General features: G+C 43.4%; 1 protein-coding gene across 4 annotated transcripts in view; it reads right to left on the bottom strand.

Moving 5' to 3' along the window:
- PARP6 (poly(ADP-ribose) polymerase family member 6) overlaps window positions 1–25,355 on the bottom strand; it is a 1,412,227-nt gene that overhangs the window by 453,831 nt on the left and 933,041 nt on the right. The window lies entirely within an intron of this gene.

Genomic DNA, 25,355 nt, shown 5'->3' with positions numbered 1-25,355 from the left:
TAACAGGCATGACCTCCCCTTGACAAAACCAAACTGTGTGGGATCAAGTATCTTGAGGTTGCCAATGTTTTTGTAAATGAGGTCCATGATAATCCGCTCCATGGCCTTGCAGATCAGGCTAGTTAGGCTGATGGGTCTATAATTTCCTGGATCTGTGGATGCTCCACCTTTGTGCAAAAGGATGACAGTAGCTGTCCTCCACTCGGCTGGGATGAAGCTGGTACTCATGCTTTGGTTGAATAGGGTGCCTAAAGATGCTGCAATTTCCTACCCGAGTTCAAATTGTAGTTTATTGGCTGTTTGGGCAGTTTTTCCATCTCTTTCAACTTTTTGGTTTAAAAGCCCACATTTGCGCTTGATCCCCACCTTTCCTGTAACTAGTCTAGTCCAGGTACAGATTTGCTGTATCCAGGACTGTTTGCAAGCTTCTGAGTCCCCTAAGCCTTTCTGTGTTGGAGAGAAGCCTTCTAGCTTATCAGTGGGAGTGGTAAGTACTAGGTAGCCTATCTACCACAAGAGGAGTGGTTTTTGGCCCAGAAATTGTAGTTTGTTGACCATTTGGGCAGTTTTTCCATCTCTTTCAACTTTCTGGTTTAAAAAAACACATCTGACTTGTTTTCCCACCTTTCCTGTAACTAATCTAGTCCAGCTACATATTTGCTGTAGCCAGGACTGTTTGTAAGCTTCTGAGCAATGCCAATGTCTGCTCTTCAAATTTTCCCTTAGATCTGCTAGTTCTCTCCTCTCCTGCACTTTTTCTAGCTTGTTAGTTTAGCACTTTACCAGACTTCTTGTAGCAATTATTGTAGTACACAAAAGTGCTACCATCACTAAACATTCTACAAGGAAACAGCTCCAGTACTTATTAATGACCACCCCTCCAGGGATGTCTAAAGGTCAGTTGAACTTGGGCATCCTGAGGCAATGTAGCAACTGCCTCATGTACACTGACAACCCTCTCCTCTTACCCCCCAACATTCAGACTTGTGAGAGATGCAGTTATATATCCAAATTGGAAGCCACGCACTCTCCAGCTAAGACCAGAATAGCTGGTCAAGAGGAGAAGTTCAACACTTGCACCACACCATGTAGAACACATAGCCCTCCAGAACACACACCAGCATTGCCTTCACATAAAAACACAAACCACACACCCATCTTCGCAGAGGCTCTCAATAAAAATCTAACCAAACAGCAGAGACCTCCAAGGCATAAACGTACTCGAGCACCACAATCCAACACTAATCATGAGACACATAATTCTCTTAAGTGTGCCTCTCAACCAAAGCCCCTGAGGCAAAACAGCATGCCCAAACACTAGACATAGGTGACTCGATAGAGAGACACACTGATGTCACACTCACTAGGTTGAATAAGGAGAAAGTAACAGTCAGCTGCCTGTCAGGCACCAGGATCCACCACATAACGCATGCACTCAGATCCCTCAACAACAGGTACAAATATGACTGTCATTGTAAATGTGAGTGTGAATGACATGAGTCGTACCTCCCTGGAATACATGAAAAGAGACATGGAGGAGCTCTCGGATTATGTAGCCCAAGCAGGTATGACCCTAGCCCTGAGTAGCATCCTACCATCACCCAGAATGATACCACAGTACAAGCATAAAATAATTGATTTCAACAATTGGCTAAGTTTCTGGTGTCATTTTAAGGGGATCCAGTATCTGTCTGCCTGGGATGACATGATTGACAGACCTCGATGCTTTGTCAGAGATGGCCTGCATCTGTCACCCCTGGGCTTCCGGATACTTGCCAATGCTCTTGCCACTCCTACAGTGCCTTTTTTAGGCAGTGTTCCAAAGACCAAATTACCACCATAACAGCTACAAACAAATGCAATCTAAGGGTCATGCTGCTCAATGCTAGAAGTCTAAATCTCAAAATACACTCGCTCGAAGTACTCCTTAAAATGGAGAACATTGACATTTGTGCTGTAACAGAGACTTGGTTCAAGTCAGCAGAAAGCACCCCTGCATTACCAGGCTATAACTCATTCCACACCTTTCAGTCTCAGAACCTGGACCAAAGCTCCAAAGGTGGTGGTGTTACCATATTGTTAAAAGATGCGCACACCTCCAGACTGGTAGCCCAACATAATGCATCTGAGATACTTCAGGTGCAGCTAACATTGGGTAAGTCAGCGATTCACTGATTCAGGTCGTAAGCCTGCTATAGGTCCACAACCATGTCCCAAGATTCACACTCCACATTCCTAAGCACCCTGGAGAATATTAGGGTCCAACCTAACACTCTCAGACTTGGTGACTTCAACTACCCCTCCATTAACAGGGAAAACTACTCATGCACCAATACACTTGCCCAATGCTTTCTGGAATTCATTAATTCCAATGCCCTGGACCAGCTCGTTCTTACCCCCACTAGAGGTAGCAACATCCTTGACCTGGTCATTACTAACATGGGTGACTGTTGCTTGACCTGGTCATTACTAACATGGGCAACCATTGCTCTACACCAATAGTCAACACATCCCGGGTTAGATCCGATCACAAACTAATCACCGTGGAAATCCACATCCCTCCCACCCCACCAACAAAGGTAACCACTATAAAAAACTTCTCCAAAGCTAACTTTGGGCTCCTAAAAACAGAGGTGGCTAACTTAACGGCACCCATGCAAATGGAGAATAGTTGCATGACTGCCAAATCATACACCAATGCACTGTACGAACACATACACAAATGCATGGATCTCACCATACCCAATAGAACTAAGACGCTCTCCTCAAAAAAAAGGAAGCCAATCTGGTGGCCCCCTGCCATAAACAAACTCTACAACAGAAGGAGGAAACTGATGCAGAATAAGGTGAAGTCCCAAGACTGGAAAAACTCCCTTATCAGCCTCAACAAAAGGTTGAGATCCCTCATCAAATCCTCTAAAGCTAGCTATGAAAACAGAATTGCAGCCGATAGTAAAAATAACCACAAGGCCTTCTATAGTTATGTAAAGAATCTCCATGGGAATACCCAGACTTGCTCTGAGCTACTGCACAATGGCATGAGCCAACAGATATTGCCAATATACTGGCGGACAGATTCAGTGCTAACTTTACCCCCCCAAAGGACCAATCACAATACCAGTAGATTGCCAGGCACCCAGTATTACTGCTGCACAGGTTAAAACAGCACTGTCCAAGGCCAAGAAGACAGCTTCTATGGGACCTAACAATAACCCTGGCTGTGTTCTACATGAACTAGAGAGTGAACTGGCACCTCACCTGTGTGCCCTGTTCAATCACAGTCTCACCTCAGGCTTTGTCCCTAACAAATGTAGCACTGCTACAGTTATCCCTCTCCACAAAAGAGGAGTGACTACAGACCCTGGGAACTATCGCCCTATTAGCCTGATGAGTCTGATATGCAAAGCTATGGAACGCATCATCATGGACCTAATAAACAAGGATATAGGGAATCTCCAAACTCTGGATCCTACACAGTTTGGTTTTGGTTGACTTCTTTGAGTTAGTCACCAGAGCTGTGGACGAAGGTAAGGTGGTTCATACAGCCTACCTTGATCTGGCCAAAGCCTTTGATACCATTCTCCACTCAGGAATCACGGAAAAACTTACTAAGCTAGGCATCGACCCCTATATCACTAGGTGGGTTACAAACTGGCTCACACATAGAACCCACAGTGTGAAAGTAGCTGACTCCAAGTCAGACTGCCAAACAGTCACGAGTGGAGTCCCACAGGGTTTGGTCCTGGGTCCTCTCCTGTTTGGTATCTACTTCTCTGAAGTCCAGGTCAATACAAAGGGACTCTGGCTGACAAAGTTTGCAGATGATTGCAAGTTGGGAGCTATTATTAACTCTGCAAGTGATGTTGACATCCTACAGAAAGGCATCAGTGAGACCAACAACTGGTGTCAGAACCATGGTATTAAGCTCAATGCCAAAAAATGTGTCTTCATCCCCTTTGGGAAAAACCTGGTTCTCTTGAATTACCACATTGATGGTAGTCCACTGAACAAAGAAGGTGTTATAAGAGATCTGGGAACACAGGTTGACAGCAACCTCTCTTTTGACCACCACGTTGCCACTGTGGTCAGAAAGTCCTTCTCCAGCCGATGCAAGCATCCTCCAAAAGGGCCTCATAGAAACAGACAACTGGTGCCAGAGCCATGGCCTCAAGCTAAATGCCAAAAAGTGTATAGTCATCCCCTTTGGCAAAAACAAAGTGCCCACAAATTACCACATAGGTGGTAATCCATTAAGTACAGAAGAAGTAATTAGGGACCTGGGGACCCAAGTTGATAGCAATCTCTCATTTGACAACCACGTGGCCAAAGTGGTTAGAAAAACATTTTATATAGCCCACCTAATCATGAAGGGATTCACATCTAGATCAGGGGAGGTCATCGTGCCTCTTTACTCATCCCTCATCAGGCCCATAATTGAGTACAATGCTCCTTTTGGGATGTACCTTACCAGACACCTGCAGCAACTGGGAAGACCCCAAAAGTACCTCACCAAGAGGATCAAAGGGCTCAAACAGATGCCATATGCTGCCCGGTTAAAGAAACTCCAGCTCTACTCAGTGGCATACCACCTGTTCAGAGGCAATCTGTGCCTGACGTATAAAGCCATGTCCAACCCGGAATTAATGGACATGCTGCACCTCAGAAAATCCAAATCCCATCGAGCTACATGCTCGAGAGACTTGAACCTCAGCACTGAAATAAATAGGACATGCTGGAGGGACAGATTCATAACCCAGAGGCTCCCTTCACTCTGGAATAAAATCCCAGTCCAGGTTAGGCAGAGTCCCTCATTGACTCTCTTCAAGAGGAATCTTGATGAGTGGATGGAAGATCATAGGTTTACCCCTTGTATCACTTCTGTGTCACTGTTAGACAGAGGCACAGCATACTAACCTCAAAAAAGGGCATAGCAAAATAAATTTAAAATGGGTGGCGAAGGCCAAACACATTCTGGCTAGGCTTATAAATGCCCTAGGGCAGATAGCCTAGTATGAACCTATGAACCTATGTGGCATATCTCATTACTAAGGGTTTTGCATCCAGAAAGAAAGAGGTCATTGTCTCCCTCTACTCTTCCCTCATTAGGCCAATCATCGAGTACAATGCCCCATATGGCATGTACCTCACTAGACACCTGCAACAACTGGAGGGGCTGCAAAAGTACCTCACAAAGAGGATCCTAGGCCTTAAACACTTGTCCTATATGGACAGACTCAAAAAGCTTCGACTATTCTCTGTCTCATATCACCTACTTAGAAGCGATCTCTGTTTGACTTACAAAGCCATGTCTGACCCAGCTCTCTTAGAAATGCTACAGCCAAAGAAATTCCAATCCCTCCGCACCACATGCTCCAGAGACCTCAAACTCATTACCACAATCAGCAGAACATGCTGGAGGGACAGGTTCATAACCCAGAGACTTCCCATGATATGGAATAGACTTCCCATACATGTCAAGCAGAGCACCTCACTGGCCCCCTTCAACAGAAATCTTGATGAGTGGTTGAGAAATAGAAAATTCCCCCTTGGATCACTCCAGTGGCTCTACTCGACAGAGGCACTAGGAACTAAGGTTGGGTGGCATGATGCCAGGGTAATCCTATGGGCTAGGGTTGTAAAGGCTCCAGGGCCATTAGCCTAGTACACACCTATGAACCTATGTAGGATGCAGCCTGGGATGTTATCAGGTCCCATGGAGGCTGTATTTGCCTTTGAGAGGGCAGTGATGACTTGCTCCCTAGAGATAAGGGGAGGCGAGCAGATACTGGGGATGTCCTGTTTTACTGATGGGGGAATAGAGGAGTGAAGTTTTCCCTGCACTTGTCTGACAGCAGGTTGGCTATATCTACTGGGTTTGTGTATGTGGTGTCCTTAACCACCAGTTCTGAGCAGATCTGGGTGCTTCCCTTGAGACTGCGGACATATGTGAAGAAAACCTTAAGACTGTCTTTAGTAGATGTGGCCAGTTTGGACTCAAAGTTTGCTTTGGAGGATTTCACTAGTGCTCTTACTTGCTTGTTCAGGCTAAGGAGAGATTGCTTCTAATTAGACACCTGCTCCTTCTTCGACATGGACAGCAATTTGTTTCTTTTATTATAGTGTTTATTTATTGTAGATGTCCACCAGACAGGTTTACTCTTCCTTGAGGAGGATTATTTTGTCCTGTCTGGTAATAATGATTCCATGCAGCTATATAAATGCTCATATAGTACTTTGGTGTAAGTTTGGACATATGTGCCAGTTTCTGTGGAGGGGAGGGGGCTCTGAAACTGTTTATGCCTTCCCTCAGGAGGCTGTAATCAGCTTTGGAGAAGTTTTTTTTTTGTTTGACCCTAGCTAGCGGGATTCAGGGAAAAGATGGTGACTTCAAAAGTGACTGCTTTGTGGTCGGATCTTACCAGGGATGATGACACTGTAAGGATGCTGCAGTGGTTACTCATGTTGGTTAATATCAAGTCCAAGATATTTTCACCTCTTATGGGGGTGTCAACCAATTGATCCAGGGCATTTGCATTGATGAAATCAAGGAAACTCTGGGCATTTGTGTTTTGGCATGAGTATTTCTTCCAATCTATTGTTGGATAGTTAAAGTCGCCCAGGATCAGGGTAAAGTCTTGAATTTTGATAGATTCAAAGAGGTCCAGATAGGTGGAGTGGGTATCTTGAGTCAGAGTTGGTGGCCTGTAGCTAGCTATGATTTGAATAGGGGTCTTGTCAATTGTTAACTGCACTTGCAGTATTTCCTGTGCATCATGCTGTTTGACCAGCCTAGATGTGTGTATGTCTTTTATATATATTGCAACTCCACCTCCTTTTGTTTTGCTACCCACAGCTTGGGGTCTGAATGAATGATAGGATGAGTAACCTAGTATGGCTGGGGTGCTCTCTGCAGCTTTGAACCAGGTTTCTGTGACTGCACAAATGTCATCTTCTTCCAGGGTTAAGAATGCTTGCAATGAGTGCAGATTCATGTTTACACATCTAGCGTTCAGCAGCATAACCTATAATTTACGTTTTGATGAATTTCTCATGTTGGTAGTTTTGACCTCATGGCATTGCCTATAAAAGGCACTATGGGGGAGGCAAGAGCCTTTGCCAGGAGCCTGAAGCCCAAGGGAGAGAGATGCAGACCATCTCTGGCAAAGCATCGTGGCTTGTCAATCATGTCATCCCAGGCTGTCAGGTACTGGATCCCCTTTGAATAACACCAGAAACTAAGCCACTTGTTAAAGTCAATCATTTTCTGTTTGTATTGAGGCATCATTTTGGATGATGGTAGAATGCTGTTTAAGGCTAGGGACATACATGCCTGGGACACACACTCAGCGAGCTCGATCATGTTTCTCTTCATATAGTCTAGGGAGGTACATCTCAAGTCATTCACTCCAACATGGACTATGACAGATTTATAACAGTACCTGTTGAGAGACTTGAGTGCTTTGGTGATATGGCGGCTTCTGGCACCCGACAAACAACTAACCGTGACTTTCTCCTTATCCAGCCTGGTGAGGGGCACATCTGCATGTCTCAGAATGGAGTCTCCTATGACTAATATGCTGGGTTTATGTTTAGGCCTTATTGGCTGTGAGACCCAGGTGTGTGGACTATGTGTGGTGTTGGTGGGCAGTGGAGTTTGCGTGCGTTTATGCCTCAGAGGTCTCTTTTGTTTGGGTATGCTTTTGTTGAGGGCCTCCACATATGTGGGAGTGTGTTGTGTAGGTGTGGGTGGTGGTTGAGGTGTGGTATTCATGTTGTCAACCTTCTCAGTGCCAGATACACTGGTTTGTGGGGGAAAGAGTAATAACACTAGGTGCTTGATGTAATTGTATCTCTCACAAATTGTGTTCCTAGGTGGTAGTAGTAGAAGGGTGTCCATGTACATGGGGCAGTTGCTACACTATCTCAGGATGCCCATATTGACCAGACTGGCAGGAGAAAATGTAGGAAATTGTCCATCCATATTTGTCAGAAACTGAAAGAGCCATGAGGGTAAAGGGAGGAAGGTCTACGAGTAGTACTACTAGATGATAACTTAAGTGCTACTAAGGGAAAACTTGTAGCTGAAATACCTCAAAAAGGGTTTAAAACCATGCATTTGAAGCTCTGGATGCAGCAGACTTGTACCTAGTCTATGCTACTCAATTTTAAGGTTAAGAACGCAGTAAGAAAAAACTGACAATGAAGCACAGATTAATCACTTATAGTCAAAAGAATAGAACTCGCAGTATGAAAAAATACAGTTAAACAGCAACGTAGTAAAATGCAGTTAAACAGTAATGAACTGCAGTAGATAGCAATGAAATATAGTTAATCAGTAAATTGCTTTGAAACAGTAGCTCACAAGTCACAACAGTAACAGACAGCACAAATAAAGCAGCATAATAAATACGGCAAACTAAATGCAGTTGAACTCCTAAGCACAAACAGCAAAATGAAGTAGAAAGAGGTACAGTTTTTGTTTTAGTAGAAAGTGAAGAGACAGAAGATAACGAGATAATTCAAGGTTCAGAAGCTAAAGGGGTGGGCCTTTACTAAGTTCTCACTACAAACAGTAGAATGAGCTGATGTAATGTGAGTGGGGTGAGTGTCCAGTACCAACTTTATAAAAGAGGTAGGCAACTCAAATCCACCAAGACTTAAGACCACCACAACAGCTGGGCAGGTAGGTGAGACAAAAAAAAAATAGTTGCACAGATTACACAGATATACAGTAAAACAGTTGAAAATAAGCACTTATCTTTTTTTTTCAGTATCACAGCACAGCAAATGGCAGAAGGCCTCTCACTGCAGCTTTGAACAGCTTGAGCAAATAAGTACAACTGGTTTAAAACACTGGCTATTAAAGGCAGAGAAACAGAAACAAGCCCAATTATCCAATCAAAAATAACAGTGTTGCAGGAATGCTTTTAGCTAGATCAAACTAGAGTGATTCTTACTGCCACAAAGAAAACAGATAGGCCTCTCTAGACAAAAGATTTCACTGCAAGCTCAAAAGGTCACAAACAGTAACAGATATTCAGGTCTAAGACAAAAAAGGAGACTAAAAACAGTTGCACAGATTACACAGACACAGTAAAACATAAGTGCAGAAACAGTTGAAAATAAGCACTTAATCTTTTTCCAATATCACAGCAGAGCAAATGGCAGAAGGCCTCTCACTGCAGCCTTGAACAGCTTGAGCGCAGTAACCACTGAAACAACATACATATTGCCTACAGCATTTTCTTTCATGCAACTGTGAGCTTTCGTATGAGGCTAAGCAGTCCTATGTCACATGGTTGCAGAGATATTTAGAGAAATGTGAAAATGATTACAATACAAACAAATAGTATGCAGATAATAGCCAGTATCTCATTAGCTGAATTAGACAGAGGTCAAATATCAATACAGTTGTATTTGCCACTACTTAAGCTTTAAGAACTCAAGCATGACTATGGAATTATTAATGCAAACATAAACACACAATATTTGACACTTAGCGGTGTCAGTAGGATGTAACTGCAGAAAAGCTTGAGGATATCACTAAGCTTGTATAACCTTCTTGTAGAAAACTAGGGAGCTTAGATATCTGGAGTTATGTTTTTCTGCATGCATCATATGTATGTTTTCTGCATTTTCTTTTAATTTTCCTTGTGTGCCAACATAAGTATATTTTATAAAGAAATCACGACCACTGCTTCAAGCAACCAGCAACCACACCAAGCCTTGGAAAGAATGTCAATTAATTAATGTTAATTGTTGTTTAATTGAATGGGTTTGTGATGTCAGTTTATTGTATAAAAGGGTTGTGCTTGTTTTGTAACACTGACTCTGAAGAAGCCAATTATTTGGTGAAAGCGCTTAGTCGGTGTGTATTAAAAGACATTCTTTCCAAGGCTTGGTGTGGTTGCTGGTTGCTTGAAGCAGTGGTCGTGATTTCTTTATTCTTAGTTCCTTACCCTGGCTTGGGAATTGTTGTTGTTAAGTATATTTTATGCTGCATTTGCAGTATTTTCCTTATTATTAGAGTAAATTTAACTTATTCACTTTTAAGCTCTTTTGGCTGATATGTATTTATTTAATTATTTATTTCAACCAAAGGCTTAGAATAACAGTTACAATTTAATCAGGCTACTAACAAGCAGTAATAAATGCAGCAGCATAAATGCAGTTAAGTACTTTTAAGAACAAGCAGCAAAAGCAAAATAAAGTAATAAAGTAGGAAGAAACACAAATACAGTAAAAGCAGATGAATAAAGTGCAATCTTTTTTATATAACACTAGAAAACGAGCAAACTGATTTAAACAAATTACCCAATTAACCAGTAAAAAAGCTCAAAACTGAGCCCTGTTCCAACAGTCTTCAATCAGACAAGTTCTAATTGCACACTCCTGCCACTAGGGAGCAGGGGAACCTTCTCCATAGAAGATGGCCTGGATTAGTGCTCAAGTTATACAAACAAAGCTAGATTCAGGATGCCTGAATCTAGTCTATGCTACAGCAAACAAGGTGCACCAATTTCAGTAAGAAACAGTTCAAATAAGCAGGCACAATAAGCCTTTAACCAGAAATTCCCAGCTCAGAAGAGCAGAATCTAGCCTCTCCCCCCACAAGAGTGCAGACTATAAACCTTCTTAATAAAAAATAACTGGCCTGAAGCCCAAGTGCGTAAACCAGAACTAATACACTTTTAGAAAAACAGACACTAAGCCTTCAATCAGCAATTCCCAACTTAGAAGGATGTAAGCTACCTGTCCTGCCACAACAGTGCAGACCACAAACCTTCTTAATGTAAAAAACTGGTCTAAAGCCCAAGTACTTAAACCATAAGGCTTAGAATAACAGTTACAATTTAATCAGGCTACTAACAAGCAGTAATAAATGCAGCAGAATAAAGACAATTGAGTACTTTTAAGAAGAGGCAAAAGCAAAATAAAGTGCATTTTATTTTATTATTATTTTTTTGTTTTGTAAAGTGCAAGGAGGGAGGAAGGAGGAACAGAAGAAAATTTCAGGGTTAAGAACTTAAGAACCTAAGTGGGTTGGCCTTCTCAAATGTTCTCTCTGTATTAAGTAGAGTGATCACCAGACTGGGAGAGGTGTCCCAGATCAAATTTACAGTAGGGCGGGCAACTGCAAAGCCACCAACTAAAACAGTTTCAGGACAAACAAGAGACAGAAAACAATGCCAGAAAATATATAAAATAATTCAGTCCAGCAAAAAATTATTCAGTCAGGCAAAATTAAGACAATGCAAAACTCTGAAAGGTTAAAATGCCAAGAAATATACAGATCAGTCAGCGATATATTTCCAGATTGGTTGAGAATCACACTACAGCCAGAACACCAGGAGTTTCCAACAGTGTATGTATGAATTTACAAACAGAAACTATTTTTAAATCTTTTATTCTGCTGCATTTATTACTGCTTGTTTTTAAATCTTTTATTCTGCTACATTTATTACTGCTTGTTAGTATCCTGATTAAATTGTAACTTAATTTTCTAAGCCTTTGATTGAAGCACTTGGGCTTCAGACCAGTTGTTTTACATTAAGAAGGTTTGTGGTCTGCACTGTTGTGGCAGGACGGGTAGCTTACATCCTTCTAAGTTGGGAGTTGCTGATTAAAGGCTTAGTGTCTGTTAATCTAAAAGTGTATTAGTTCTGGTTTAAGCACTTGGGCTTTGGGCCAGTTATTTTACATTAAGAAGGTGTGGCCTGCACTCTTGTGGGAGGAGAAGGTAGATTCTGCCCCTTCTGAGCTGGGAGTTTTGGGTTAAAATCTTATTGTACCTGCTTATTTGAACTGCTTCTTTCTGAAATTGGTACGCCTTGTTTGCTGTAGCATAGACTAAATTCAGACCTGCTGAAATTAGCTTTGTTTGTATAACTTAAGCACTAATCCAGACCATCTTTTTTGTAGAAAGTTCCCCTGCACCCTAGTGGCAGGAGTGTGCAGTTAGAACTTGTCTGATTGAAGACTGCTGGAACGGGGCTCAGTTTTTAGCTTTTTATTGGTTAATTGGTTTAAATCAGTTTGCTCACTTGCTACTGTTATAATAAAAAAATACACTTTATGCATTGTCACTTAGCTAGAGTTAAACTATTCTTGGCACCATAAAGTCTGCTCTTCAAATTTTCCCTTAGAACTAGCCAGTTTTTTAGTTTTAGGACTCAAATATGTTTCTTTGAGCACAGCACTTGTTCAGAACTTCTTGTAAGCACTAAATAAGCTACAAATTACTACAGCACTCAACTTTCCTCACTTGTCTAGAGGAAAACAGTTTTTATTACTTAATAAACAAGCACCTATCCAGGCATGTCTAAGGGTCAGCTCCCAATGTTTTCTCCTGTCTACCTGATGAATATGGGCATCTTGGGGCAATGCAGCAATTGCCTCATGTAGACAGACAACCCTCTCCTCCTACCACCCAACACTACAACCTGTGAGAGATGCACTTATATAGCCAAACTGGAAGTAAAGCTCTCTTCACCCAAGATTGGACTAGACAGTCAAGTGGAGACGGTAAACACTTGCACCATACCACACTCATCACATAGTCCCTCAAAACCTGCACCACCAAAACACATACATAGAAACACAAAACACACACCTACATTCGCGGAGGCTCTCAATAAAAATCTGCTCAAGCAACAGAGATCTCCAAAGCAGAAATGCAAGTAACTTCCACCCCCCAACACAATCCAAATGACACATAGCCCACAAACTCAGTGTGCCACTCAACCACAGCCCATAAGGCATAACAACGAACCCAACACTCTAGTCATAGGTGACTCTATAGTCAGGTACACTGATGTTTCACTCACCAGGCTAAACAAGGAGAAGGTTACTGTCAACTGCCTGTCGGGTGCCAGGATCCATCACATAGCGCATGCACTCAGGTCACTCCACAACAAGTACAAATATGACTCTGCCATTATCCATGTTGGTGTGAATGACCTGAGACGTACCTCCTGGGACTATATGAAAAGAGACATGGAGGGGCTCTCCAAACTTGCAGCCCAGGCAGGTATGACCCTAGTCCTGAGTAGCATCCTGCCATCACCCAGAATGATACCACAGTACAAGGACAAAATGATTGACTTCAACAATTGGCTAAGCTTCTGGTGTCATTTTAAGGAGATCCAGTATCTGTCTGCCTGAGATGACATGAACGACAGACCACAATGCTTCGCCAGAGATGGCTTGCATCTGTCACACTTGGGATTCCGGACACAGGCTAAGGCTCTTGCCACCCCTATAGTGCCTTTTTTAGGCAAGGGTCAAATGACAAATTCACCACCATAACAGGTACAAGCAAGCAAAATCTGAGAGTAATGCTACTCAATGCTAGAAGTCTAAACCTCAAAATGCATTTACTCGAGGCACTCCTTAAAATGGAGAACATCGACGTCTGTGCAGTGACGGAGACCTGGTTCAAGGCTCCATTCCTGCATTACCAGGCTATAATTCATACCACACCTTTCAGCCACCTAACCTGGACCAAAACACTAAAGGTGGAGGCATGTTCACATTCATTAAGGATATCCACACCTCCAGGCTAGTTGCTCAGCGTAATGCTTCCAAGATTATCCAAGTGCAACTAACTCTGGGCAAGACCGCAATCCAAACTGTAACTTGCTTTAGATCCCCCACCATGCCCCAGGATTCCCACTCCTCATTTCTTGATACATTGGAAAATATTAGGGTACAACCCAACACCCTAATAATGGGCGATTTCAACTACTCCACCATTAACTGGGAAAACTACTCATGCACCAACTCTTTTGCTCAATGATTTCTGGAATTCATAAATTCCAATGCCTTGAATCAACTTATCCACACCCACACCAGGGGCAGCAATATCCTAGACCTGGTCATTACCAACATGGGCAACCGGTGTTCCACTCCAGAGGTCAATTCCTTGTTGATCAGATCCGACCACAAGCTAATCACCCTAGACATCCACATCCCACCCCCACTCCCCATTAGGGAAACCACTGTAAAAAAATTTCTCCAAAGCCAACTTTACGCTTCATAAGACAGAAGTGGCAAACTTCATGACACCCATGCAGACCTACAATAGAGGTACGACTGCTGAGTCCTACACAAATGCACTTTAAAAGCACTTACATGAGTGCATGGATCGTGCTATCCCTAACAGAACCAAGAAGCTATCCTCCAAAAAAAGGAAGGCAATCTAGTGGTCCTCTTTCATAAACAAACTCTACAACAGAAGAAAGAAACTGTTGCAAAAAAAGAGTAGAATCCCATGATTAGAGGAACTCCCTGGTCAGCCTCAGTAAGAAGCTGAGATCCCTCATAAAATCCTCCAAAGCTAGTTTCGAAAACAAAATCGCCACTGATTCTAAAGACAACCACAAAGCATTCTATAGCTATGTCAAGAATATCAATGGTAACACTCAGATCTGCTCTGAGTTACAGCATAATGGCACTAAATCTACAGAACCAAATGATATTGCCAACATCCTGGCAGATAGGTTCAGTGCTAGCTTTACCCCCCTCTCACCCCGTAATGGGCCCATCTCTATACTGGAGGAATGCAAAGTTCCTGTAATCACAGCTGCACAAGTAAAAAAACACACTCTCCAAAAAGTACAGTTGTGTACACTTACCATAAATGTAGATGTCCGAGTGTATTCACTGTTGCAATCTTGGGTCCTGCGTCGGCTGTCATCGCCCCTTCCCTGACGTCAGGTCATCAGGGGTATAAAAGAAGCAGCTGACACCATTTTCTTTAGTTTTTCTTGCCCCAGATGTCAGGTGCTCCCTAAAAGAGTGGCCAAAATTTATATGTATATATAAAATTACATGCGGCAATATAAACTTTACCTTCATCCACAAGCAAATACACCACATAGACTGTATAAATTAGAGAAGGAAAGATAGGTTCCATCAGAAGAAAATGGGGGGATGGTGGGTGGGTAACCTGGACTGCAACAGTGAATACACTCGAACATCTACATTTATGGTAAGTGTACACAACTGTACTATGTTCTTCGTGTTTCACTGGTGCAGTCATTACATTTGGGTAGATTCCCAAAGCTATGGTTGGGAGCTGGAGCTAAACCGCATTAGGAGCGGCTATGAGACCCTGCAGAACTGCAGTGGCAAAGCTGCCCTGGATTTAGAGTAGAGTGGCAGATGATAGTGCTTTGTGAAGGTGTGCACTGAACTCCAAGTAGCTGCCTCTAAAATGTCTTTAGTTGGTACTCCCCTGAGAAAGGCTGCTGAAGTGGCTGCAACTCTGGTGGAATGTGGCCTAATGCCCTTAGGCACTGGCTTGCCATTGTATATGTAGCAGAAATGAATGCAGTGGCCTATCCACTTTGAAATAGTCTGCTTTGAGATAGCCTTTCCTTGTGATCCTGCAGCATAGGCCACTACTAATTGCTCTGTCTTTATGAAAACTTTGTTTCTATCCAAGTAAATTCTAAGCTGTCTGTGTAGTCCAAAGAATGCAGAATTCTTTCCCCCTTGTTCTGTGGATTTGGATAAAAAGTTGGCAGATGAATGGTTTGGTTAAGAGCCACAATGGACACCACTTTAGGCATAAATGTTGGGTTTGTCCTCAGGGAGACCCTGTCCAGATAAAAAATGATGAAAGGTTCCACAGCCATGAGTGCCTGTAGCTCTGAAACTCATCTTGCAGAAGTTATTGCTAGGAGCAGAGCTGTTTTCCAAGATAAAAACTTTATATCAGCAGTAGCAGCTGGTTCAAAAGGAGGCAGGGTGAGTTTTTCCAAGACATAGTTGAGGTCCCATGCAGGCATTGGTGATCTCCTTGGAGGCCTTAACTTTTTGGCTCCTCTGAGGTACTGTTTTAATAAGGGATGAAAAAAGATTGGTGGCTCTGTATTGTAATGAGTCAAAATGGCAGAGGCATGAATTTTAATAGATGAGAAAGATAGGCCTTTGTCCAGCATCTCAGTTAAGTATTGTAAAATCTGAGGAATATTTGGCACAGCTGTATCTATTCCTTGTGCCTGGTTCCAAGCACAGAATCGCTTCCATTTTCCAGCATAAGATTTTCTAGTACTAGGCCTTCTGGCTTCCAAAATGACATCCATCACAGCTTTGCTGAGAGGTGTGTTTTGTATGACTACATTATCTGCCATGCTGCCAGGTTTAAAGTCCTGAGTTGGCTGTGCAGAATCTGATTGTTTTGCTGGGACAGTAGATGCGGTACTTGAGGTAAGGTCCAAGCTGGGCATTGAGACAAGCTTGTTAATATTGGGTACAAGTGCTGGCAGGGCCAGTCTGGTGCAATCAGTATCATCTTTGGCTTCTCCTGTCTGACCTTTAGGAGTACCTTGGGGAGGAGAGGCAGAGGGGGAAAGGCATATACTTCATAGGTTCATAGGTTCATACTAGGCTATCTGCCCAAGGGCATTTACAAGCCTAGCCCATGGGTTTTTTTGTGCTGCCCCCCCTTTAGTATGGGGAACTATACCCATTATTTTGTGCTCTGTCGAAAGAAGAGCAGTGACACTTGAGGTAATCCCTGGGGTATATCTGATCTCCCATCCATTGGTCAAGATTTCTCTTGAACAAGGCCAGCGAGTGCTCTGCCTCACATATGCCGGGATTTTGTTCCACAGCATAGGAGTCTTTGGGTGATGAATCTATCCCTCCAGCACGTCCTATTAATAGCCGTGTCGAGGTTTAAGTCTCCGCCCTTGTGGCTCTGATGGATCTAGATTTTTGAGGTGAAGCATATTCATCAAATCTGGGTTTGACATGGCCTTGTATGTTAGGCAAGGTCACCTCTGAGCATGTGTAAGCGACTGAATAGAGCTGAGTTCTTTCAGTCGGGCAGCATAGGACATATTTTGAGACCCTTATCCTTTGGTGAGGAACTTTTGTGGCCTCTCAGCTGCTGCAAGTGTCGGGTCAGATACATTCGAATGGGGCATTGTACTCAATCATTGGTCTGATGGTGATGAGTAAAGGGAGACTATGACCTCCCTTGGTCTAGATGAGAATCCCTTCATGATAAGGTGGGCAATGTAGAAGGTCTTCCTAACTACTTTAGCTACATGGGTGTCGAATGACAGACTACTATCAACCTGGGTCCCAGGTCCCTGATAACTTCTTCTGTGCTCAGTGGATTGCCACCTATTTGGTAGCTAGGGGTAACCTTGTTTTCGAAGGGTATGACTATGCATTTTTGGCATTTAACTTTAGGCGTGGCTCTGGCACCAGTTATCCGTTTCTGTGAGACCCTTCTGAAGGATATCTGTGTCAGATGTGTTTTTTCTACTATGGCGCCAGGTTGCAGTCATCTGCAAACTTTATCAGCCATGTATGGCCCAGTTTGCAGTCATCTGCAAAAACTTTATCGCCCCTTAACCCTCCTGTGTTTGCTTTTACTGAAAAGTAGATGCCAAACAAGAGTGGGCCCAGGACTGAGCCTGTGGGACACCACTTGTGACAGGCTTTGAGTCTGACATGGCGCCAGCAACTCTGACCCTGTGGGTTCTGTCACTCAGCCAGTTTGCAACCCATCTTGTGATGTATGGGTTAACATATTTAAGCTGATGAGTTTTTGAATGATACCGAGGGGGTATTGTATGAAGGCCTTAGCCAGATCGAGGTAGGCTGTATGGACTGCCTTTCCCTCATCAATGGCTTTGGTGACTGTTTGAAAAAGTCAACCAAGTTTAAAAGGCATGATCTGCCTTTGACAAAGCCAAACTGGGTTGGATCCAAAGTCTGCAAATTCCCTATGTCTTTTTTTATGAGGTCCATTATGATCCTCTCCATGGCTTTGCAGATAAGGCTTGTCAAGCTAATGGGCAATAATTTCCAAAGATTGTGGAGAGCACCGCCTTTGTGAAGTGGGACCACAGTTGCAGTGCGCGCCTCCCTGGGTGCGTGTATCAGAGGTAAGTCGCCACTCCTGAGTGCGTATCCAGAGGTGGACTTTGATTAAACAGCTGTCCTGGCTGTGGGTTTAATTCCTCATTGAGTTAGTGGAGCACACAGCCCGGGGACACCATCAGGTCCCATGGATGCTGTGTTTTCGCTTTGGTATAGATATCTCTCCTTTTGGGGGAGGGAGAAGTTTGCACTGAACCTGTCAGCCAGTATGTTGGCAATGTCCGTAGGATCAGTAATCTTCACATCATTTTGAACTAGTTCTGAGCATATCTGGGAGTTTCCTCCTAGGTTTCTAACATAGCTAAAGAAGGCCTTTGATTGTCTTTGTCTTTCTTTATTTATTTTTCTTTTCTCGAAATTTGCTTTTTTTGATTTTATTTAGTTTTTTCTTTTTTTTTTATAAGTGATCAAGGGTGTCTTACCTTTTAGGATTTTGCTCTATCTTGTAGTAGCTTCCTCCTTTTGTTGTAGAGTTTATGGCTGGGGTCCACCAGACTGGGCGCTTGCCTTTGGTACAAAGAGTCTTTGTTTTGCTTGGGATTGCCTTATCCATGCAGTCCTGTAGGTGCTGGTAGAAGGCATTTCAAGAAAATTCAGCGCTTGAGTACTGTTTTCTGTTTTTCCGCGGGGCCTTAAAAGGAGACCACACTAGTCTTTAGAAGTGTGAAGTGAAGTTCTTTACTGTGGTCTTTTTTATTTCAGGTGGGGGTGGGATGAAGACCTCCAGCGAGATTAGTTTGTGATCTGATCTCACAGTGAGTGTGTTGAACATTGTGCTCCATCAAGTATGTTATCTCCTCTTGTGGGGATGGTGACTAGTTGTTCCATGGCATTTGAGTTTATGAATTCCAGGAACTTTTGGGCTAGGGTGTTTGGGCTTGAGTAGTGTTCCCAGTCTATATTAGGGTAATTGAAGTCACCTAGTATGATGGTGTTTGGTGATACTTTTATCCCCTCTAGTGTTTTCAGGAAGGCCATGTGAGGTTCCTGAGTTTGTGAGGGTGGCCTGTAACATGCTACAGAGGTGTGATAGGTTTTATATATATACTGATAGGTTTTTCCAGCTGAAGGATAGGGCGTCCACTTTCCATGCTTGTCTATGATAAATCCTTGTGCAGAATCTCTTTATTTGTTAGTTGTGAGGGGAGGCAAATAGATCTATGTCCAGGTATCCCCATTTCCTTGTTATCATGCTGAAGACTTGTGGATCCAGCTGCCACTCATGGGGATCCATGAGGTTTCTGCTTAGTTTGTCTGCCAGAGTATTTTTCCTTCCTGGCAGGAATTGTGCCTGCAGATGTACTTGGTAAGTCAATGCTGTGTCCCACAAAGTCATGGCTAGTCTGCAAAGGGGGTAAGAATGTGTGCCCCCCTGCTTGTTTATATACCACATGACCATGGTGTTGTCTGTCTTTATCAGTAGTTGTCCTGGATGAAGGAAGTCCTTGAAGGCTGTCAGGGCATTTTGAACAGCTAGCACCTCTTTTTGATTGATATGTAGATGCATTTGGTTTGAGGGCAATGTTCCCTGAATGCATCTTCCTGCCATTTGGGCCCCCCCAGGCATAATCTGATGCATCCGTTGTTAGTGTCTGCCTGGCTGGGAGTAATGTGAATGGCTGTCCCTTGTTTTGGTGACAAGCCTTTGCCCACCATCGAAACTCCTGTTGCAGGCAGGGAATGAGAGTAATTATAGTTTCCAGGCTGTGGCAATGTTGAGTCCAAACACTTTTTAGGTACCACTGAAGTTTCCTCATAAGCAGTCTTGCATATGGAATGAGTAGGATGCAGGATGCCATGAAGCCCAAAGCCTGCAGAATTTTTCTTGCAGATAACTGGGCCTTTGTAGCTAACATTTTGAAATAGGTAGTCAGTTGCCTTTGTTTGTCTGGCGTGAGATAAGTCATCTGGGCAGTTGTATTTAAGCTTGCACCCAGGAATATTATCACTTGAGAGGGTACTAGTTTTTATTTCTTTTCATTGACTGTGTACCCTAGGCATGTTAGAAGTTTTTTTCACAAACGCCAGATGCTGTAGAAGGATGTCCTTGTTCTCTGCTTGAATGAGACAGTCGTCCAAGTAAGGATATATTTGTATTCCTCTTAGTCTGCAGTAAGCAATTACTTGTGCCAGGCACTTTGTAAAGACCCTGGGTGCAGTAGATAAGCCAAAGGGCAGTGCAGAGAATTGGTAATGCATTGAGCCAGCCTTGACTCTGAGGTATCTTCTGCATATTTGTCTGATTGGGACATGCAGGTATGCCTCTTTTAGGTCTAAAGTTACAAGCCAAGCGTTCTTGCCCAGCATGGGTAGAAGTTGCTGCAAAGTCAACATTTTGAATTTTTGTATATCTAGGAATGAGTTCAGAATCGCTAGGTCCAGTATTGGCCTCCAGGCCTTGTCCTTTCTGGGTACCAAGAACAGTCTTGAGTAAATTCCTTGTCCCCGCTCTTGCTCTGGCACTTGTTGAATGGCCCTCATGTCCATGAGGGATGAGACTTGTTTTTGTGCCTCTGCCCATTGATTTTTGGCAAAGGCAGGGGAAGTCACTGGGACTGTTTCCTGTAAGGTTGTGATTTGTCTTCTCCACTTTTGGTGGTAGAAACACCCCATTGCTTTGACCTGTATGAACCTTGTGCCTGAGATCTGCCCCTCTGAGGTCTGTCTGACACAGGAAAGGACCAATTCTTTGTTGGCCAGTGTCTACTAAACCTAGGCGGCTGTACTTGTAAGAAATCTTTGACCGTTTGCATAGATTTAGCCTTGTCCTCCATTTTCTTTAACACTTCTTCTGCCTTAACACCAAACAAAGTATCATGCTGTAAAGGTGCATCTAATAATTTAACTTTAACATGATCAGGCAGATTTTGTTCCTTTAACCAAGCATACCTTCTAATTACAGAACCTGTAACTGTGGCCCTGCAGGAGGCCTCTAAAGAATCAAAACCACATTGCAAAGTATGCTTTCCAACTTGTTCAGCTGCATGCAATATATCCTGCATTTCCTTGTTTTCTGCACATTCAGAGTTTAACAACATTTTCTGTTTAAGCAATGCCATGAGATGTTGCTGATATTTGAGCATATGAAACTGACAGTTTAAGGCCCTTATAGCCAAGGTAGCAGATGTGTAAACCTTTTTTCCCCATCTATCCAGTGCCCTAGAATCCCTGTCAGAAGGAGTAGGGTTTTTTGCAGCGGAAGCCTTAACTCCCTTGGGACCCTGAGAAATAGTTTCTGGGTCTGCAGCAGGGTTTTTAAAAAGGAATTTATGTGAGTCAGGAACCCTGTAATATCTGTCAGGCTTAACAGGAGCTGGAGGCAAGGAGTCAGGGGTAAGTCTAGACTCCGAAAACACATCATCTGCAATGTCTAACACAGGAGGGATGACTAGTGGCTTGTGCTGAGGTAGTAACAAGAAATCCCTGAGTCTCTTTTTAGATTCTGAAAAATCTTGGCTCTCCCAGGGGAAATGATCCCTCATGGTATGTAAGGTTTCCCCAAAAGAATAGTCCTCAGGAGGAGAAGCTGAAGGTATGGAGTCTTCAGCATCAGAACCCTCATAGGGGGGAAAAGAATATTACTGATCAGAAGAGGAATCAGAAGAAATGGAAACATGATCTAAAAATTCATAGTCAGTCTCTTGGCTAGGCTGCTTATCAGGAGGGGGATGGGAACCCCTGATCAAGGTAATCAAGTCTTCGGACATTTTGAGCATCTGTTTTTTGGGCATGGAGGCCTGTCCATGTGGCTCTTGAGTTTGCTTCCATCTGTTTTTTGGGCATGGAGGCCTGTCCATGTGGCTCTTGAGTTTGCTTCTTTGCCTTTGAAGGTGCTTTAGTCTTTGCCTTTGAAGTCGGTTTAATGTACAGATTTTTGGGTCTGAATACACCCTCAGAAGCCGGTGCCTGCTCAGCAGCTCCAGACCCATCTGAAGGATTAGCTTCCGAGGCTCCTATACCTTGAGTTTCCAATGGCATGCCCGACTCCACGTGGGAGTCGGTAGCAGCCTGCGACTCTAAAGTAGCGGTCATCGGGGACTGCGAAAGCACCTCACTGAGAACTGGCGAACCGGCGACTGGCTTAGTAGGAGCTTCGTCATCGGTTTTGGGCCTCGACTGTCTTTCTTTTTCTTTTTCCTTGTGTTTTTTGTGAACTCCGGTAGTCAGATGGCTTTCCAATGACATTTCTGGATAATTAAACCTGCGTCCAAAGTAGTTTAAAGCAAAATCATACAGACGCTTAATAGTGCATTGGTTAAATCTAGCACAAAACCGACAACCCAGAAAGTTATGATCAGGGCCTAGGCAAGGAATACAGTAAGAATGAAAGTCCTTATGAGGTATTTGCTTCCCACAAGAAATACAATTATTAACTTTTTCTGACATCGGTTCTGGAGCAAGAAAAAAGTTTCCCCAACGAGGTACTTAGCTTTATAGAAGACTTCGAATCTGAAATTTGAACTCGAAAATCTCAGGAGTCGGCCGACCGGCAGTTGTGAACTGCTTCTGCTTCGGGCACCTCGTGGCAAGAAAGACTAAAGAAAATGGCATCGGCTGCTTCTTTTATACCCCTGACAACCTGACGTCAGGGAAGGGGAGACGACAGCAGACGCAGGACCCAAGACTTTGGAATTCAGGCTGACTGAGGGCAACCTGCCAGCAGGATTACCCAAATGTAATGACTGCAACAGTGAAACACGAAGAACATCCAAGAACACAGCATCCATGGGACCTGACAACATCCCAAGCTGTGTTCTACATGAACTACAGAATGAACTGGCACCCTACCTAAGCACCATGTTCAATCATACCCTAACCTCAGGCTTTGTGCCCACTGAATGGTGCACAGCAACAGTTATCCCACTCCACAAAGGGGGAGCCACCACAGACCCTGGGAACTACCGCCCCATTAGCTTAACGAGCCTTGTCTGCAAGGCCATGGAACGTATCATGGAACTTATAAACAAAGACATTGGTAATCTCCAAACTCTGGACCCCACCCAGTTCGTTGCAGTCTGCAAAGGGTAAGAATGTGCCCCTGCTTGTTTATATACCACATGCCCCATCTTTTCCGTGGTCTTGAAGGCTGTCAGGGCATTTTGAACAGCTAGCACCTCTTTGATTGATATGTAGATGCATTTGGTTTGAGCTGAATGCATCTTCCTGCCATTGGCCCAGGCATAATCTGATGCATCCATTGTTAGTGTTTGCCTGGCTGGGGGTAATGTGAATGGCTGTCCCTTGTTTTGGTGACAAGCCTTTGCCCACCATCGATACTCCTGTTGCAGGCAGGAAATGAGAGTAATTATAGTTTCCAGGCTGTGTCAATGTTGAGTCCAAACACTTTTAAGGTACCACTAAAGTTTCCTCATATGCAGTCTTGCATATGGAATGAGTACGATGCAGGATGCCATGAAGCCCAAACCCGGCAGAATTTTTCTTGCAGATAACTGGGCCTTTGTAGCTAACATTTTGAAATAGGTAGTCAGTTGCCTTTGTTTGTCTGGCGTGAGATAAGCCATCTGGGCAGTTGTATTTAAGCTTGCACCCAGGAATATTATCACTTGAGAGGGTACTAGTTTTTATTTCTTTTCATTGACTGTGTACCCTAGGCATGTTAGAAGTTTTTTCACAAACGCCAGATGCTGTAGAAGGATGTCCTTGTTCTCTGCTTGAATGAGACAGTCGTCCAAGTAAGGATATATTTGTATTCCTCTTAGTCTGCAGTAAGCAATTACTTGTGCCAGGCACTTTGTAAAGACCCTGGGTGCAGTAGATAAGCCAAAGGGCAGTGCAGAGAATTGGTAATGCATTGAGCCAGCCTTGACTCTGAGGTATCTTCTGCATATTTGTCTGATTGGGACATGCAGGTATGCCTCTTTTAGGTCTAAAGTTACAAGCCAAGCGTTCTTGCCCAGCATGGGTAGAAGTTGCTGCAAAGTCAACATTTTGAATTTTTGTATATCTAGGAATGTGTTCAGAATCGCTAGGTCCAGTATTGGCCTCCAGGCCTTGTCCTTTCTGGGTACCAAGAACAGTCTTGAGTAAAATCCTTGTCCCCGCTCTTGCTCTGGCACTTGTTGAATGGCCCTCATGTCCATGAGGGATGAGACTTGTTTTTGTGCCTCTGCCCATTGATTTTTTGGCAAAAGGCAGGGGGAAGTCACTGGGACTGTTTCCTGTAAGGTTGTGATTTGTCTTCTCCACTTTTGGAGGTAGAAACACCCCATTGCTTTGACCTGTATGAACCTTGTGCCTGGGATCTGCCCCTCCGAGGTCTGTCTGACACAGGAAAGGACCAATTCTTTGTTGGCCAGTGTCTACTAAACCTAGGCGGCTGTACTTGTAAGAAATCTTTGACCGTTTGCATAGATTTAGCCTTGTCCTCCATTTTCTTTAACACTTCTTCTGCCTTAACACCAAACAAAGTATCATGCTGTAAAGGTGCATCTAATAATTTAACTTTAACATGATCAGGCAGATTTTGTTCCTTTAACCAAGCATACCTTCTAATTACAGAACCTGTAACTGCGGCCCTGCAGGAGGCCTATAAAGAATCAAAACCACATTGCAAAGTATGCTTTCCAACTTGTTCAGCTGCATGCAATATATCCTGCATTTCCTTGTTTTCTGCACATTCAGAGTTTAACAACATTTTCTGTTTAAGCAATGCCATGAGATGTTGCTGATATTTGAGCATATGAAACTGACAGTTTAAGGCCCTTATAGCCAAGGTAGCAGATGTGTAAACCTTTTTTCCCCATCTATCCAGTGCCCTAGAATCCCTGTCAGAAGGAGTAGGGTTTTTTGCAGCGGAAGCCTTAACTCCCTTGGGACCCTGAGAAATAGTTTCTGGGTCTGCAGCAGGGTTTTTTAAAAGGAATTTATGTGAGTCAGGAACCCTGTAATATCTGTCAGGCTTAACAGGAGCTGGAGGCAAGGAGTCAGGGGTAAGGCTAGACTCCGAAAACACATCATCTACAATGTCTAACACAGGAGGGATGACTAGTGGCTTGTGCTGAGGTAGTAACAAGAAATCCCTGAGTCTCTTTTTAGATTCTGAAAAATCTTGGCTCTCCCAGGGGAAATGATCCCTCATGGTATGTAAGGTTTCCCCAAAAGAATAGTCCTCAGGAGGAGAAGCTGAAGGTATGGAGTCTTCAGCATCAGAACCCTCATAGGGGGGGAAAAGAATATTACTGATCAGAAGAGGAATCAGAAGAAATGGAAACATGATCTGAAAATTCATAGTCAGTCTCTTGGCTAGGCTGCTTATCAGGAGGGGGATGGGAACCCCTGATCAAGGTAATCAAGTCTTTGGACATTTTGAGCATCTGTTTTTTGGGCATGGAGGCCTGTCCATGTGGCTCTTGAGTTTGCTTCCATCTGTTTTTTGGGCATGGAGGCCTGTCCATGTGGCTCTTGAGTTTGCTTCTTTGCCTTTGAAGGTG

Source organism: Protopterus annectens, chromosome 7.part0 (assembly GCF_019279795.1).
Source record: "Protopterus annectens isolate FY-2018-M chromosome 7.part0, PAN1.0, whole genome shotgun sequence".
In the NCBI taxonomy this organism is placed as follows: Eukaryota; Metazoa; Chordata; order Ceratodontiformes; family Protopteridae; genus Protopterus; species Protopterus annectens.
Note: the sequence above shows the minus strand (reverse complement) of the source record. Positions and strands in the feature narration are given on the sequence as shown.